The sequence below is a fragment of the Varroa jacobsoni genome, unplaced genomic scaffold, assembly GCF_002532875.2.
Source record: "Varroa jacobsoni isolate VJ856 unplaced genomic scaffold, vjacob_1.0 scaffold_616, whole genome shotgun sequence".
NCBI lineage: Eukaryota > Metazoa > Arthropoda > Arachnida > Mesostigmata > Varroidae > Varroa > Varroa jacobsoni.
This window is the reverse complement of record NW_019213518.1, coordinates 171,174-177,148: the sequence shown is the minus strand read 5'-3', so window position 1 is coordinate 177,148 and position 5,975 is coordinate 171,174. Positions and strand designations below refer to the sequence as shown.

General features: G+C 42.0%; 1 long non-coding RNA gene and 1 other non-coding gene across 2 annotated transcripts in view; one reads left to right on the top strand and one right to left on the bottom strand.

The window, feature by feature from the left end:
* The first annotated feature begins 24 nt into the window (after positions 1–24).
* TRNAY-GUA (transfer RNA tyrosine (anticodon GUA)) lies at positions 25–109 on the top strand. Its single transcript is given in 2 exon segments — positions 25–61; positions 74–109. It is a non-coding gene; the product is annotated as a tRNA-Tyr (tRNA).
* Positions 110–2,147: 2,038 nt separating this feature from the next.
* The window catches only part of LOC111261925 (uncharacterized), an 8,384-nt gene continuing 4,556 nt past the window's right edge, over positions 2,148–5,975 (bottom strand). The window contains exon 3 of the long non-coding RNA XR_002681282.2: positions 2,148–2,313. This is a non-coding gene — a long non-coding RNA (uncharacterized LOC111261925). The remainder of the gene's footprint in view (positions 2,314–5,975) is intronic.

The window sequence follows — 5,975 nt, the reverse complement described above, 5'->3', positions numbered from 1 at the left end:
TATAGTAGGGTTATTCTACCCGTACCGTCGATAGCTCAGTTGGTAGAGCGGAGGACTGTAGAGCATTGCAGCCATCCTTAGGTCGCTGGTTCAAATCCGGCTCGACGGAATCTTTTGAAATTATAGTATCATATCGGCGCTAAATGGTGACATTTTTTGGAAACGTTCAAGTATAAACTTTATCCAAGTCAACCATTTTACTCAAATATGATAAGGTTTACATGTATTTGAAATTAACTTCCAAAGATTGGATTGCAAACTTTTACATAGCCAGGTGTTTTGTTTTCAATGCAGACGTTGCATTGCATGTCTGGGTAGAGTAAGAATCGAGCTATTTTATTCAGAAATTTATTTAGTTACTTGTAGTTATTATTTGGTGGCGCGTCGCGCAGAGCTGATTGTCGTAGTCCGTGTTAATACAGAGGTTAGTATCCTCGCCTGTCACGCGGGAGATCGGGGTTCGATTCCCCGACGGGGGGTTCAACGTTTGAGTTTTCCACCCTTTATAGCCTGAACGTGAATAAAAGACAAAACTTCTAATAAGGGGTGTGTGTCAATTATAAGTAATCATTGCACGTCTATGTTACCTATGCGACGGGTTCGGTTGCTCTCGACTTCCAGGATGGCTTTTCTTGGAATCTGTAGTGTATCTAATAGCTACATGCGTGTTTGAACTACCCTTATTTGGATAGCTGACCCACTCTGTATATACTGTCGATTTGACGAGACATCTGTATGAGGCTGAGAGAGCATCTCAGATTCTTTTTTTGAAAGCGCCCCTCACCTCTTATCGTAAATATAGCAGCGTTTACGATGAGACTCGTATAATTTTGAATAGTCGAGCACGACTGATCTATCGAATTCGAAACATTATGATCCTGTTTACTTGTTTATGACTTACAGCTTAAAAATAGGGTTATTTAAGAGAAATATATTTATATTCAGAGCACGCTGTAGGCATCCATATCTTGCGCATTACGAATTTCATATTTAACGCGTCTGTTTAGCATGAACCACATGAGTATCGTTCAACCAGCATGAGAACAGATTTGTTATCAGTGTCCTCGCGCTATTAGAACACCATTTTACTTAACGATATGATTCTAAAAAACGTCTTCCGTATTTTACGTCCGATACTTTAGCTATTAGGCATGACTTAACGCGACTGACTCCCAATGGGGAACGACGTGTCGCAGCTTCGGAGCTGGACCACTACGTACTCCTCAATTTGTCATGTAGCATCTACCCACCGCGCTCTCACTTGGACAATTCTGTCTATCCATTAGGGGTTGGTGAGCTCGAAATTGGCATCGGCAAGTATAAATCAGCTTGAAAATCTAAAAACTGGGTCTTAAGACTTGTAAAATCTCAGATGTGAATCAGCATTTCAGGGAATTCTACTGCAAACCGTAGTAGGAACGAGTCAGACAGGTGCGTAATCTGGTCGGTGGACGTGTACTCTAATTAATATTGAAAATACTTCAAATAGAAGCAACGAATGCTGGATCCCCCCAAAACTAACCGCCATTTAAAGAAATTGCTAGATGTACATAAATAACTGCACACCAGCCAAACTGTAATTTTTTGCTGTCAACCCCAAAAACAGCGCATGTTGTGGAAATTACTAAGTGAAAAATTATGGCAGTCTTCCTGTCATTTGTTCTTGCCCTATATCTATTGGAACCGACACAATTTTTAATAAAATAATGTGAAGCTTTTTACTAAAATCATTTATTTGCGTTCGTGTTACATCAAGTGTATTAGATAAGCAATTCCACGAGAAGCCGGTATGATCTCAGTAGCACTATATGTCCATAGAAAATCAGTGGACAGCCCTACTGTTCCTAGTGTGCTCATGTCAAAATCGCATCGTTACCGATCTCATTCACCAACGCCAACACGGCTGACTTACCCTTACTGTTATTGATAGCCTAGTATCTCGCGCCTAGATGGGAACATGTGTCCTAGCACAGAGTCTACGGCATATTAAATTACGCTTTACTGAAAATGTCGGTCCAAAGCTGGCTATAGAACAAGAACAGATATACATTTTTAGAAAAACAAATGATAGTTGCAAAAATCGGCAGAAATTCTGTTGAATCCAATTTAAATGCTTGTTCTGGGCGAAAATACATTGTAAAAAATGATTGATGAAGATTTATTAAACGTTTATTTAAAAGTACGTTCAACGATGGCCGTTGTTCGAAGATTCTCAATCATGCGAAACCGCTGAATGACAGGCATAAGGGTGTCCATATGCACAAATATAATGGAAATGTTCGGCGTTGTGGGGCCAGCCTCACAGCCATTGATCTGAAACAATCAAAATAGCTCTGATCCTAGTCATGTAGTTCAGGTACGTTTTTCAATTACTCACAACTACCTTGAGACATTGTTTTCAAACTGAAAAAAAAATCCTTAGAAGTCCGGCTTTACAATACATTTCGGTATTTTCATGAAAGCCGTTAAGCCTTTGTTTCAGTTTCAGACTAGATGGGCCGTTCACCGTGAGCCATAAGATAAAGATAGCTGCAGCTTGGGTTAATGAGGGCATTTTCAGACGATTGATTGAGCACCATCCAATTCAGATGTGCTGTGAAGAACGACAATGCAAGGTCCTTGGCCTTCTTCTCACTCCTAATCTGCAAGGGCTTTGCGTTTCTCTAGCTGGCATCGTTACGAAGCTCCAGCATCTGTTTACTGCTTTATGTTTACGATGTGAAGAATTTCCTTGAGTGTCTCCTAATGTGGTCTAATTAATCCTAATCAAGCCGTGCACTTGTAGTGGTGAATGTTCTGTTGCAGTTTCTCTGATCAATAGCATACCATTCGGTCTGAGCTTAATAGAATACTGATACGGTCTTATTTCGTATTGATACAGTGTTCAATCAATAGTTCCTGAAAAGATTATTTGCACTAGGGCATGCAGCGTCAGAACACGGTTTGATCCGAAGCGGTGTGTCAGCTGCTCTTGCTTGCGTTTTTCTATATGATAGTTTTACAAACTATTAGCTCTAATAAGTTCCATATCTTTTTTGCATGCTTCAACACTGAACACAACTATAGCAGGTAACTAGTCTAGCTATTACAGTTTATATTTTTGAAATATTTTATATTTTGATTGTGCTAAATTAAACATCTTATAGCATAAATATCCTGCGGTGTTCGGATGGAACCAAAAGAAAATTGCTTTCGTTCTTTTTACAGTTTAGAATAACGCCTGCTTTATACATACTCGCGCTGAAATTATAACCTCAGATACGAACGAGGAGATCATTTGAGACCATAAATGTCTACAGGGCACTCACCTTGTAAGAACTTTAACTAACTCCAAGTTATTAAGTCTGATATGTAATCTCACTACAGCAAAAAACGAATTTTTTCTCGAGAAAAATGAACCCACTATTGACGCACCCCAAGTAGATCTTTACATTCGTACATCTAAACGTTGATCCTTGTGAAATCGTCAGCAGCAGAAAAAAGATACCCGAAAAATACAAACTAACTGGGACGCGTGGCTATAATAATCGTACTTAGTTTCAATGTACAGTAGAACTAGCCCCCAGGTTGTTAGAGCCAAAGGCCCAAATTTTGTCTTACACGGATTCCTGCCTCTTATTTATTTCGCATCTTTTTGAGAACTTACGGCGCTTAGCGCTAATTTATCTCCTATACTGTACTTGCTGGTTGCGGTGTTTTCTTCGCTGACCGTGCCGAATACTATTATGCATTGAAGGTACAGGTCTTTATAATACAAATTTCGTAATTTATCCTTTTTCACGTTACCTTTTCTACTTTACTATATCCCTTAGCATTGGCGTTAACAACCGACTGGTTGGGTTCACCAATCAGAACATCTTCAAAAGAAGTGCCAATCCTCTAAATGTAGTTGTCCGCCACCACAATTTACTGACTTGGGTAGTCACCGTTGCTCTATTTCTAGCTCAGATCTAGTCAGAGTTATTCTTTCCAATCACATAACATCAATCGGAAAAATCGAAAGATCACTATGAACTCCGAAACTGCAACGGTCGTGAACCATCGATCCGCATTCAAAATCAACTCCAGCCAGATAGAACAAAGATTTTCGACGGCCCAACTTTCTGCAATAGCTGCCTCGAACGCGGTGGCGACGAGTACGGCATTTCGACAGGGCCACACCGATTCAACAATGGAACCCTAACATATCCTTACAATAGCTACGCAGCGTGCAGCCTTTCTGCATCTATGAAATCTCCCTTTTCATCACCCGCAACGAGTCTCCTTGGCGCAGATCAGCTCCCAGCAAAAGCAACAGTAGACTCAACGGGACGATAAGCATGCAACGGTTACTTGCTACCTTCGCGGCACAGTACCCTGACTGAGCTATGCGGATTAGTTTGTCCATATCTAGCTGTGCGCCGACGAACTTCTCTAGATTTCTTCTGAAATTCGCCACCTGTAATCGACGGCCCAGTCTGTCGCCCAAGTCAAATGGCAGACCGAAAAGAACACAGAATTTCCCCCGTCGCAGTGGCAGTATTAGCGAGTTGACGACGAATTAGCTCTCACTGGAAACCCAAGCCCGCTGAGTATACGTGCATTTGTATTATCTGCCCTCTCCCAATTCGGCGAGGGTCATCCGCGGTATGGCCGAAGCAGCACGCGACTCGCCCGACGATAACTGCCGGCCAGCCGATTATGAAAGACTCGGAGTGCTGCGGGTCTCTAGTAGTTGACTACGAGAACGGAAGGCTGACATAGGCTCTGCGTGAAATAGAGTTGCTTGAACGTGTTGGTAGTCCGTACTGTCGGTGTCGGTCTATGTGCTGACTGTGAAAGCCCATTCCTTCAGGAGTGGAGATAATCCTGTAGAGCCGAGTAGCAGTGTAGTGTAGCCTGGTAGTGCGCTAAATAAGTGCGAGTAAACGAAGCAGCAATCAGTTGGATAGTGGGGCCGATACTCTGTACAACGCTACGATGAATGACAACGAAAGTTGAAATCACCGAACATTATAGGGCAGTTCAAAAAACTAAAGTAGCAAACGAAATTGGTGTGTATTTGTGACGACCTGTGGATCTATCTATTTTTCTACTAGTAAAATTCGTCCTAGTCCATTTATACAACAGAGTTTGTGACGGTGGTTATTTATTCAGGATATATGTCGTAGCGAGCATCTCGTCGTGAGACGACATCACGGCAAAGTAAAGTGGCTAAAAAAGTGAAACGGAAATAAAGGGAACGCAAAGAGAAACCTGACTAAGATCACGTCAGAAGGAAAATAAAAAAAAAGTGCGTGTCCAGCGCGTGAACAAACTAAAACAGAACGTTTCTGGAAAAGATATAACAAGACGTGGCAAATCTTTGGCGCTGACAGCAACAGTCCACGTGAAATAAGGCAAGACATGTCTGCTATTTCGTTCGTGGTCACCCCGAGAGTTCTAATTGATGTCACCGCATAATACTTATAGACTGGGTGGTATACCTCGTTCCCTCGTCGAAATAAGGAAGAGGCTGTGAAGACAGTTCTAAGAAAGCTGAACAGCGACAAGTTTATACCCACCGCACCTATTGAAGATTATGAGGATTGACGAATGACGAGCGACGCTTGATATTTTCCGTGCAGAGTTTAGAATAAAATAGCGCGGTGCAGGAGTGCCATTACTAGCGGTAACGGTGGCTTGGCACTGCCAGAGCTAAGCATTACCGATTGTTTTTGTGATTAGGTGAAGTGTTAAAGTTCAAAATAAGTGCTGAATTGAAGCAGACAAAAAAAAAACTAGAAAATCTAAAAAGATAGACAGACAGGCAGACAGACATACAGACAGACAGACACAGGCAGGCAGGTAGGTAGATAGATAAATAAATAAATAAGTAAATAAATAAATAGATAGATAGATAGACAGACAGACAGACAGACGGACCGGCGGAGGGACGGACGGACGAACGGACGGGCGGACGGGCGGGCGGACGGGCGGGCGGACGGGCGGGCGGA